Source organism: Podarcis gaigeae (assembly GCF_964106915.1).
Source record: "Podarcis gaigeae genome assembly, chromosome: 2".
Taxonomy (NCBI): domain Eukaryota; kingdom Metazoa; phylum Chordata; class Lepidosauria; order Squamata; family Lacertidae; genus Podarcis; species Podarcis gaigeae.
This window is the reverse complement of record NC_139679.1, coordinates 110,933,507-110,946,353: the sequence shown is the minus strand read 5'-3', so window position 1 is coordinate 110,946,353 and position 12,847 is coordinate 110,933,507. Positions and strand designations below refer to the sequence as shown.

General features: G+C 43.4%; 1 protein-coding gene and 1 long non-coding RNA gene across 3 annotated transcripts in view; one reads left to right on the top strand and one right to left on the bottom strand.

Moving 5' to 3' along the window:
• LOC310837896 (C-type lectin domain family 2 member D-like) overlaps positions 1-12,847 on the top strand; it is a 201,075-nt gene that overhangs the window by 181,306 nt on the left and 6,922 nt on the right. The gene's annotated exons all lie outside the window — the stretch shown is intronic.
• LOC310838112 overlaps positions 1-12,847 on the bottom strand; it is a 71,745-nt gene that overhangs the window by 53,119 nt on the left and 5,779 nt on the right. For both annotated transcript variants that reach the window (XR_014560682.1, XR_014560683.1), the window contains exon 2: positions 4,844-5,187. This is a non-coding gene — a long non-coding RNA (uncharacterized lncRNA). The remainder of the gene's footprint in view (positions 1-4,843; positions 5,188-12,847) is intronic.

Here is a 12,847-nt window from a genome sequence, read left to right as displayed (position 1 = left end):
CGCAAAATATGGTCTGAAGTTCAACATCAAAAAAACGAAGATCATGGCCACTGGTCCCATCACCTCCTGGCAAATAGAAGGGGAAGAAATGGAGGCAGTAAGAGATTTTACTTTCTTGGGCTCCATGATCACTGCAGATGGTGACAGCAGTCACGAAATTAAAAGACGCCTGCTCCTTGGGAGAAAGGCGATGGCAAACCTAGACAGCAACTTAAAAAGCAGAGACATCACCTTGCCAACAAAGGTCCGTATAGTTAAAGCTATGGTCTTCCCAGTAGTGATGTATAGAAGTGAGAGCTGGACCATAAAGAAGGCTGATCACCGAAGAATTGATGCTTTTGAATTATGGTGCTGGAGGAGACTCTTGAGAGTCCCATGGACTACAAGAAGATCAAACGCATCCATTCTGAAGGAAATCAGCCCTGAGTGCTCACTGGAAGGACAGATCGTGAAGCTGAAGCTCCAATACTTTGGCCACCTCAAGAGAAGAGAAGACTCCCTGGAAAAGACCCTGATGTTGGGAACGTTGGAGGGCACAAGGAGAAGGGGACGACAGAGGACGAGGTGGTTGGACAGCGTTCTCAAAGGTACAAACATGAGTCTGACCAAATTGCAGGAGGCAGTGGAAGACAGGAGTGCCTGGCGTGCTCTGGTCCATGGGGTCACGAAGAGTGGACATGACTAAACGACTAAACAAATCCACTTTCTGCTCCACATTGCTCTATGGTACTATCTAAAAGCTAAATATGGTGTCATGAATGTCATGGTGTCACGTACTGATGAGAAGTTTTGAATTCTGAGCTTCAAAACATTTCCGCTGAAAATCCATCAAAAACCTTTAGCCCAACCCCATTTTTCACAGTAGCTCCCCACCTCAGCGGAACAATACAACATTGACGAGAAAACGGTGGGTACCCAAAGTCATAAGAATCTTTTCCATTCCATTCCATATTTTAAACATTTTTTTTGTTCCACTCATCCTTTTGAAAACATTTACACAACATTTATTCCATATCAAAGTTTTATTTGCTCCTTTATGTTTTAACAAATAAAATGAACCCCAAACACGAAAAATCATTGATGATTTTGAGATCAAATTTAGCTCATCCCAGAGTTTTCTGGAATGGAGCTGCTAAATCTCTATGCAGAAGCTCTAGAACTCGCTTAGAATTTCTTTCACATTTTGTGTAAATGGGAGCTGTTGCTGATTTACACTCCCTGCAAGTATTACACCCCGTAAAGGATTTACATGGCTTTAACTTCATATCTGAGCATTTTACTTATTGTCTGAAAATTGACATGTCCTCAACTCCTATGGAACAAATGTGTGCATTCATCATGTGGAGGCTTTTTTAACATTGTCATACCTACTTTTAAATTTTCTTTGTTGTAAGATTCCAAACAATTTCCCCTTATAATATACAATTAATTTTCTAGCTTTCCTGCTATGCAAACTTTTCATTCCTTAATATTTCGCATTTCTCTTCAACAAATCTAACTTTAAAATTCATAGAAGTTTTGAAAAAGACATTAAACTATGTCCAGTTGAGGAATAACCAGAACAATAGTTCCTATATGCTTTGTATACATAGGTCCTTTCCCCTCCACTTTTCTTTGAGTTCCAACAGCAAAGGTCACAAATTCCTTTGCTGAGGTCCAATTCCAAACATTTATCAGATGCTTTGCGCCAGAATCTATTACCCAATTAGCATTTATCTTTACAAGTCTACCATTACAATGTATGCAGAGAAATACACTTTTTCCTCTGAAAATATCCTCCTCTCTCTGTTGATTTGTAATCCAAAAGTTTGCTGTAAGCAGCATCCTGTATCTAGCCAGATGCCTGTTTCAGGCAAGACGGAGCAAAGGTGAATCAATGCCAGCACATTTACAGAGACTAAGAAGACTTTTTGCTGATCTACAGGAGAGAGATATACTCTTTTCCTCTGAAAATTTCATCCTCTGTTGATTTGTAATTCAAACATTTCCTGGGGCAATTTCTTTGGGGTGATTTACTGATCCATAGTTGTAACATCTATGAATTCCATAAACTATATTTTTTTAAAAAATCATTTTTGTTTGATTTTACCACACAAAATTATATTTAAAAAAATCAAAAACATATCCATATACAGAGATTGCTCTGAATCACAGGACTTTCCCCCACCCCCTCTCTGGAGTCCCATTTTAAACATAAAAACTGTATCTTCTTCCATAATCTAACTATTATATCAATCCCTATTTTCCATCATAATTGTTATACTATGTGAAATCAAAATCCTGCCAGTGTTTGCATCTGTTTACAGTGGTCTTTTAAATAATTTACAAATTTTCCCATTCTTTTGTAAAGTTTTTGTCCTCTTGGTTCCTGAGTTTTCCAGTCAGCTTTGCCATTTCGGCATGGTCCACCAGCTTGGTTTGCCAATGTTCTCTGGTAGGGACTTTGTCTTATCTCCATCTCTAGGCTAATAGCATCTGAGTGGTTGTTCCATGCATAAAAGGTCTTTTCTGGTCCTTTGGGATACTGGTACCTGTAATTCCTAATAAAAGCTTCTGGGGTTTTTTTTAATAAAAGTTATTTTAAACATTTTTTTCCCATTTCATTATATATCATCTCCCAGAAAGCTTTTACCACCTTACAAGTCCACCACATGTCATAAAAGGTACTTTCTTTTTTTAAAAAAAATTCCAGCAGATATTTGAATTTGCCATATACATTTTTGCCAGGTTAGAAGGAGTCAAATACCACCGGTACATCATTTTCATATAATTCTCTTTCAAAGTACAACAAGCTGTAAATTTTAAGTCTGTTTTCCATAACTTTTCCCAATCTACCATCTGAATGTTATGTCCTAAAGCTCTTGCCCAGTGTATCATTACCAATTTGAGCTATTCATCTTTTGTATGCCATACTAATAACAAGCTGAACATTTGCAACAGTAATTTAACATTATTTTCTAACAAGTCTTTTTTCTAACAAGCCATGTTGGTCTGCTGTAGTTGAAACAAAACAAAAAAAATCATTCCAGTAGCACCTTAGAGACCAACTACTAAGTTTGTTATTGGTATGAGCTTTCATGTGCATGCATACTTCTTCAAATACGTGTGCATGCATACGAAAGCTCATACCAATAACAAACTTAAAGGTAAAGGTAAAGGGACCCCTGACCATTAGGTCCAGTTGTGGACGACTCTGGAGTTGCGGCGCTCATCTCGCTTTATTGGCTGAGGGAGCCGGCGTACAGCTTCTGGGTCATGTGGCCAGCATGACTAAGCCGCTTCTGGCAAACCAGAGCAGTGCCCGGAAATGCCATTTACCTTCCCGCCAGAGTGGTACCTATTTATCTACTTGCACTTTGACGTGCTTTCGAACTGCTAGGTTGGCAGGAGCAGGGACCGAGCAACAGGAGCTCACCCCATCGCAGGGATTCAAACCGCCGACGTTCTGATCGGCAAGTCCTAGGCTCTGTGGTTTAACCCACAGCGCCACCTGCGTCCCTTAACAAACTTAGTTGGTCTCTAAGGTGCTACTGGAAGGAATCTTTTTATTTTGTTTCAAGTCTTTTTGAAATCTTGATATCTCACAGCTAAATCCTTTCTTTTTATCTATATTGAAAATATCATTTAGTTCTGTAGGTCAGGGAAAAGACTTCTTAGTGTCTGTAAATGTGCTGGCACTTATTCACCTTTGCTCAGTCTTGCCTGAAACAGGAGTCTGAATAGATACAACTTGCTCTTTACCATTTCTCTAATATGCAAATTCTTTAAAGTAGTCCAAATTTCTTTTGCAGTTAACAGCCTTCGAACAGATAGTACTTGGCTGTCTTCCAGGCCAAGAATTATTGTGGCTCATGCCCTCTCCTCTTTGTGAAGCCATTCAGGAGAAGGAGGGTCAGAAGCTGGGTCATTAACTACAGGGTCCCATAAATCTTCAATCGGGAGCAGCATCTCCATCTTAACACACCAAATGGAAAAATTATTTTCTGTTAGTCTCTCCAGTGGCATACAGTACTGGTATTCAGAAACACAGCCATTGTGAAACTTACTTGCTTCTCTCCTGCAGTTAAACTTTCTTCAGCTTCCACAACCACTCAGCCACACAGCCCCTAATTTGCCTCTGGGCTACCTGCAAAATCTTACCACCTTTGCTGTGCTGATTTATGGGACCCTGTACTGTTCAGGTTGCTTGTTTCCAAAGTGTGGGATTGATTTCAGCAAGATGGCCATTTTAACTGCAAACGTTTAATCACCGCAGGAAAAAATGAAAAGAGGAAAGCAACAATCCACTTTCTGGCACAACTCCATCGAATGTAAAACTTTGAAGGAAACTGTAACAGGAAGTAGCAGACAGCACCTTCTAACACAATTAGAATGCCTTTCCCTTTTGCTAATAAAAGAAAGGCCCCTTTAATGATGCAATTAGTGGTGCCATCGGAGTAATTTTCTTTTCCCTGCAGCAAACCTGTGTAGACTAGAGATTGTACACTTGTTGAATGTTACATGCAAATAAGAATATATCCATAGTTTAAGTTGAACAAGTGTCAGTTACCTCCATTCCAAATGCCGTTCAGGAAAACAAGTATTTAAAAATAGAGTTTGACTTATATCACACTTTTTTGCAAGCAAATGTTCCACTGAGTTGCCAGCTCATGTGACGGACCTGAAAGATGTTTGGAACAGGTGTAGGCCTCCTCTTCCCCTGTCTCACCCTCACCACACCCCTCAGGGTCAGAACCATTGAGAAGAGCTAGCACTAATTCTGTGTAAATCTGAAAAGTTCAGGGCTCTAATATAACATGTCTAAAAATGCAAACTGTGAAATCAAAACAACCTGAATATTTACCTGCATAAGCCAAGGTTTCAAATCCACAGCCCAAGCAGAGATGTCATTCAGCAGAGCCATCAGCAAATACAGTTCCTTAAATTCACGTAGCCAACAGGAAAATATATATACACCTGTCCATATATGCATACTTTCATGCCAAGGGATGCTCATCCTTTTACTGTAGACATATCTGCCAAGCCTCATGGGTGAGCAGCATATGGAAATTCCAGTCTTCAGTGTCTCAGGTGGGCAACTGGAGAAACTTCTTCCATCCTGCTCTGCATAAGTGTGATGACACTGTGTGATGACAACAGATCCAGTAAAATAAAGATTCTCTCAGGGGACCCATGGTGTTTATTAACCTGGAAAGAAGAGATAATAAGGTATGGTGAGATGACAATGGCTCTCAGGCTGGACTGACATGAAATTGGGCTCATTTAGACTGCCATTGCATTGGGCAAGTGAGGAGCCTGGTTTGTACGACACGGTAAGCCACATTAGGGTTTAATGGAACCATGCCGATGTGTAAGCACCCATGGAAGAACCTGCAGCCACTTTGCCCCTCCCTGGTCCTTTTCACTTTTGACGCTGTGCTGAATTGCCTGAACCAGGACTCAAGGTCACATTTGGTCAAGGCACCCAAGGAATTTCCAGAGGAAGCAATCAACTCTTTATTGCCAAAGGTCACATACAAGTTAGGAAAAGGCATGTCCCTCAGTCCTATGTCTCTCAGCCACTCCTAGGTATTCATCTGATGACTCAGTCACTGCAGCAGAGAGGCCACACTCCAACTTCAGCTTATGTACATATCTCCCCTATTACAATCATGATATTATTATTATTATTATTATTATTATTATTATTATTATTATGATTATGATTATGATTATGATTATGATTATGATTATGATTAATTGAATTTATGTACCGCCTGACACCTGGAAGTTTCAGGGTGGTTCACAGAAAAGATCAACATAAAAACCACAATATATATATAATCAAAATAAAAACAACAACCCAATAACACCCCCCCAAAGCCACATTTTAAAGGGGATATGATGTTGATCAGGTCATCCAAAGGCCTGGTTAAAAGGGAAGTTTTTGCCTGGCACCTAAAGGTGCATAATGAAGGCACTCACTCACTGGATCATCACCTTGTCATGGTGAGTGGGCTTGCATGCTCCTATGACCCTTGTGAGAGAAGCCGTCGGGAATCTCGTACTCCCAGCAGGGTCACCCAAGGTGGTAAGGTCAAAGGGAAGGAGCTAGACAGAGAATGATCCAAGAAGTCCTCAATGGCAGAACAGGAGGATGATAACAAGCAGTATGTTACAACGGCTGTGAAGGTGGGTGAAGGCTGCAGCAGATAGGATCTACCGGTTCCTCATGACTACTCATGCCATCAGAACAGAGCCCTACTGTGAAGACTGTGCGTTGATCAGCGTGCACTGATCTACACACATAAAACAAATTCACACACAGGCATCTTCCAAAAACCCAACCCAAACCCCAAAAGTCCCGTGGCAATCGGCAAATGGTAACGGGGGCAGGATCGTGAAATCTGGAAGCCCCTAGTCATGAACCGGCACATGGGCAGTGGATACAGATTCAGCCGTTCTTACTCAAGGAACGAGGCAGTTGAGCAGCTCGGCAGCTGTATCCGTGACTGAGGAGCCCTTTTTAGGACACTAATAAGTAACCAAACAATTAAACCTCTGTGTTGCAAACAATTATGAGTAATATCCAAGGCAACACAATGACCAAGTACAACAATGTGATATCAATATAAACTCTTTATATAATCTATACGGAACACTGAACAATATGAAATATATGAAATATGCACTCTCTGCAAAACGAAATAAACAGAAATCTTATAAATCTCTGAAAGTCATGAAATTACCATTACCTGAATTACCATTACCGAAATGTAGATCTAGAGAATTTCCACTTCCTGCCTACCTTGAGAAACACCATGCGCCTATTTATGACCTTTAGGTCATCAACCCTCCCATCTCGACTCATGGAGATAAAGGATACCCTATGGTGGTTCCATTCTCTCCGCCCAGTGAGGGTATTTAAGGACGAAACTAGGAGGCAATTGGTCCCTTGCATAGAGTCAAAGCTAATGTGGATAAAGGAAACCAAGCTCAACACTAGAAATACTAATTACCCGAAGGAAGAAAAGAACTCTGTAAGCCTAGAATTACAAGACCTGAAGAAGAGGCTAATGAGTATAAAGACTGAGATTTCTACCCAAAATATAAGGACAGTAGAGCCTAGAGCACAATATTTAAAGACGTCCAACAGCTCTTTATCCCATCGAAAGACATCAGTGCAACTCCCTGTTCCCTTTTCAAACGACACCAAATTAGATGAGGAATTTGGCGCCTCCGACATTTCTATGGCAACAACACATAAAGAACTCTATGTTGCTGACAATCTAGAGATATCCAGCACCAAATCTACATCTGGACCTTTGCCTAATGTTCCAAAAACTTATCAGAATGATCAGCCTTCTCTACTGTACTCCTGGCGAGACAGGATTGACAGATCTTCCGAATTTGAATCTGGCTCTTTGTTGGCCAGTGATCCACATTTTATAACACATACCTCATTAATACTTCCACAGCCACAGATAGAACCAATAATCCTCCAATTAACCCAGGAGGGAGAGGGGGATTGACAGTTAATGAAACACCATGGGACTGTCCCCCCCCACCCCCAGCTTGGGGTGCGGTTGGTTGGGTTTTATCTTCTAGGGATACTTACCCTATCAGACCTCCACCTCTTTCCCATACCATTTTGACCCATGAGTCCTGGCCCAAGGATGACTTGTTATTGAGGGGATGTTACCCATCTATTGGGGAGGCTAGTATGGGATCTGGGATTTCCACAATTGAAGAGCTAGGGAGGAATGGCGGTGGGGCTAGATATTTCTATCGGTGAAGGGTTTCGAGATGCAGTGATCCTCGAACCCCTTCCAATCTACACCCCATCCCAAGGGATGAGGGTAGGAAGAGCAAGGATTACACACCTCCGTCATTGGTGCTGTGCAATGCCAGGTCCATAGGCAACAAAACCGCCACCATGCATGACTTTTTTGTCTCGCAGGGGATTGACCTGGCTTGCGTGACGGAGACCTGGGTACGAAGGCGAAGTAGTCTCCCTACATGAGATAACACCCCCAGGTTTCTCTGTCCTCCATCAATCGCGGACTGTGGGTTGGGGGGGAGGAGTAGCGTTGTTATTCTGGGAGGATTGCTCTTTCAGAGCTCTGCCATCACCGGCGATCTCCGGCATTGAATGTGTTGATCTTCTGTGGGGCACCAAGGAGAGCTTGGCTGTCTGGCTGGTGTACCAACCACCCAGCACACCTGCAGCCACCCTGTAAGACCTGCTGGAGGTGGTGGCGAGCTGGGCCTTGGAGTTCCCAAACCTACTGGTTTTGGGAGACTTCAGCGTCCATGCCGATGCCGCTCCCTCCTCACAGGCTCTGGACCTAGTGACTTCCATGGCAACACTAGGGCTCTCCCAGGTTGTTTTGGGCCCTACTCATCAAGCAGGCCACACGCTGGATCTGATCTTTGGGGCTGGCATAGATGTGATCATGCTCCCTGCTGTGGAAGTGCCATGGTCTGATCACTACGCTCTGAAAGCCAAAATTGACTTCCCGCTCTTCCCTGGCTCAGGTGGCGAACCTATTTGGGCTCGTCCGCGAAAACTGATGGATCCTGATAGATTCTGACAAGCCTTGCGGAACCCTGCTCCTCCTGACGACTCATTAGATGACCTTGTTGAGGACTGGAATAACCGGCTCTTGGCAGCCATTGATGAGATCGCGCCTAAGCGCCCTCTGCGACCCCGTCGAAACCGGGCCCCTTGGTTTACTGAGGAGCTCCGGAAAATGAAGCGGGATCTCAGACGGCTAGAGTGAGTATGGCGACGGACTCGTGACGGAGCCTCAAGAACATCTTATAGGACGCTTATGAAAGCCTATGAGATGGCTATGAAAGCTGCTAAGAAATCTTACTTTGCAGCTTCCATTGCATCCGCTAGCTCTCGCCTGGCACAACTTTTTAGAATAATTAGGTCAATAACGTCCTTAGGAGGACAATCAAATTTAAGCACAAATTTGACCCACAGCTGTGAGGCATTCGCGAGGTTTTTTTGCGGATAAAGTCCTATTGCTCCGCCGTGACCTCCCTGCCAATTTAGATACAGTGACTGAACTGGAGGCCCCTCGACTGACTTCAGGTCCAGTTTTGGACCATTTCGATCGGATACTCCCTACTGATGTGGATAGATTCCTCCAAGTTGGTAGGCCCACCACCTGCCTCCTTGATCCGTGCCCGTCTTGGCTGATTAGGGAGTGTCCAGATGTTGCGCGGACCCCCCTAGTTGAAATTATCAATTTGTCCCTTGACACGGGGACATTCCCAGGGGAACTGAAGGAAGCAGTGGTGTGTCCACTCTTAAAAAAAACTTCATTAGATCCCTTAGACCTATCCAATTACCGCCCAGTTTCAAATCTTCCATACCTGGGTAAGGTAATTGAGAGAGCGGTTGCTGAACAGCTTGGTAGGTTTCTGGAGGAAACATCGGTTTTAAGACCGAGACAGCTCTGGTTGCCTTAACAGACGATCTCCGTAGACAACTGGATCGAGGCGGGTCAGGACTGCTGATCCTTTTAGATCTGTCAGCAGCCTTTGACATGGTCGATCATGATCTTCTGGACCACCGCCTCGCAGACGTGGGGATACAGGGCATAGCCCGTAACTAGTTGTGCTCTTTTATCTCTGGTCGGGGACAGAGGGTGGCACTAGGGAGGGAAATGTCGTCGCGCCACTCCTTGGTGTGTGGAGTGCCGCAGGGCGCAATTCTCTCCCCAATGCTTTTTAACATCTTTATGCGCCCCCTTGCCCAGATTATCCAGAGCTTTGGGCTGGGCTGTCACCAATATGCTGATGACACTCAGCTCTATCTGCTGATGGATGGCCACACCGACTCGACCCCGAACACACTGACCAGATGCTTGGAAGCTGTGGCTGGATGGTTTCATGGGAGCCGATTGAAACTAAATCCTTCAAAGACAGAGGTCCTATGGCTAGGTCGGGATGGCATGGGGATGAAGGACCAACTCCCTTCTCTTGCGGGGGCCCAATTAGTGCCATTGCCTTCCGTTAAGAGTTTGGGTGTAATCCTTGACGCCTCCCTTTCCATGGAGGCGCAGGTTACAGCAACAGCCAAGGCGACATTTTTCCACCTTCGCCGCATCAAGCAGTTGGTCCCTTATCTTTCCCGCCCTGACTTGGCCACAGTGATCCATGCGACGGTCATCTCCAGGCTTGACTACTGTAATTCGCTCTACGCAGGACTGCCCTTGAAGCTGTCCCAGAAACTCCAGCGGGTACAGAATGCTGCAGCGAGGCTCCTCACGGGGTCTCTGCCATGGGAGCATATTCACCCAGTGCTTTTCAAGCTGCACTGGCTCCCGGTGGAGTACAGGGTCAGATTTAAGGTGCTGGTTTTGACCTTTAAAGCCCTTCACGGCCTAGGACCCTCGTACCTACGGGACCGCCTCTCCTGGTATGCCCCACGGAGAGCCTCAAGGTCCATAAATAACAACACCCTAGTGGTCCCGGGCCCTAAGGAAGTTAGATTGGCTTCGACCAGAGGCAGGGCCTTTTCAACTCTGGCTCCGGCCTGGTGGAACGCTCTGCCTCATGAGACCAGGGCCCTGCAGGATCTGATTTCTTTCTGCAGGGCCTGTAAGACAGAGTTGTTCCGCCTGGCCTTTGGCTTGGAGCCAATTTGATTCCCTCCCCCCCCCCATCTCTCTCTCTCTCTCTCTTTTTCTTCTTCTTTTCCCCCTTCTTTTCCTTCTCCTCCTGTGATGAGGCTACAATTTAATATTTTAATGTTCCATTATTTTAATGTTGTATTTTATTTTTGTTTTTAAGTTTGTAATCATTCATCTTGTTTTTATTATTGCTTGTAAGCCGCTCTGAGCCCAGCCTTGGCTGGGGAGGGCGGGGTATAAATAAAAAATTATTATTATTATTATTATTATTATTATTATTATTAAATGTGCACTCTTCATGGATTCTCTTGAAAACATAGAACCAAATAAACATAAGTCCTATAATTCTCTGAAAGTCTTTGTAGAATATGCAAGTCTCTGAAAGAAGCAATGGATCAGATTCTTATCTGGCGAAAACAAGCCATAAAGCTGCCGAAGTGGTACACAAACAGACGTAGTGAACCGTGATTCCAGATATACCCACTGTTTCGTAGAATTCTTCTTCAGCACAGCAGAAGGATACAGAAATGCTTCATAAACTGCAAATGAACTATTGAAACGATGACCTGCATATACACGGTAACTTACAATAACTCAAATTATAATGTCAATTCAATATGAAATTAAACCAAAAGTACATACCCTATCTATATGGTGAACCACAATAAGCTAGGTAACCACTGCTACTGACTGCATGTTGCAAGAAACCTAAAAAGTCGACCCCAGGTGGTGCTCATAACAAGGAGATTGAGCTTGTTATATAGTACAGTTTAACAGCCAGAATGTAAAGAATCAAATAAAACAATTGAGATCTGTGTGATCTCAATTGAGAACCAGTGTGGTGTAGTGGTTAAGAGCGGTAGTCTCGTAATCTGGGCAGAGGAAGATGTCCCATGTAAGGGGGTCCAGCTATGATTTTCAGATAAGATTGGATTATCTCTTATTAAGAAATTGAGCTGGTGTTGACATTTACTTCAATTGCACATGGTTTTCCTCCTCTAAAATTAATTTAGCTTTTCATTATCCAAAACATTTTTTTCCTCTAAATAAAAATAATAAAATATTCCAACCAATAGACAAATAATTATTTCTTTGTCTATTTGATCTAGAGCACATAGCATGGCTCAGTCCTGAAACTGTGAGGTACTAATCTCTGCTCATGTACTGAGAGTATATCACAGCCTCCTATGTCTAAGATGAGGGAGAATATCTTCCAGGATTGGGGAAGGATGTGAAGTCAGTGTAATATCTAAATAGGCACAATTTTCAAACTTCTCATTTTATGTATACACACCTACATACACCATTTTATCTGTAACACCCCACACATAAATCATAAAATAAATAAAATAAAAATAAAAGTACCCCAACCCAAGAGTCTGCTCAGCAGCATCAGTCGGGGGCCCATCTTCCTAGGCCATGTGGGAAAAGGCCTGCAAACCAGGGAGAAAATCTTCCAGGTCTCACAGCCAATATTTTAGAAATCCAAGGACAGGCACACAAACAAGCAAGGAAGAAATAACAATAATAATAATATATAATAATTTATTATTTATACCCCGCCCATCTGGCTGGGTTTCCCCAGCCACTCTGGGCAGCTTCCAACCAAATATTAAAAACAATACAGCATCAGACATTAAAAACTTCCCTAAACAGAGCTGCCTTCAGTTGTCTTTTAAAAGTAAAATAGTTGTTTATTGCCTTGACCTCTGCTGGGAGGGCATTCCACAAGGCAAGGGCCACTAGTTCCCTGTAACCTCACTTCTCGCAGTGAGGGAACTGCCAGAAGGCCCTCGGCGCTGGACTTCAGTGTCTGGACTGGATGATGGGGGTGGAGACGCTCCTTCAGGTATACTGGACCAAGGCCGTTTAGGGCTTTAAAGGTCAGCACCAACACTTTGAATTATGCTCGGAAATGTACTGGGAGCAAATGAAGATCTTTCAGGACCGGTGTTATGTTGTCTCAGCGGCCACTCCCAGTCACCAGTCTAGCTGCTGTAAAGAGCAACAGCATTTTCCTCTGTTCTGCATTCAAGATATTCCGAGCTAAAGCTAAGAGGAGAGTTGCTGGAAGTAGATCCAACATGCTTTTTTCAGGGAATACTCTGGAAAATACTATGGAATTGCTTGTGGCTCAGACTGAGCTGCCTGGCACCCCCCAGCAGTTTCTGTAGCTTATAATGAGTGAGTACAGAGAAATAACTAATTAATTGATACAG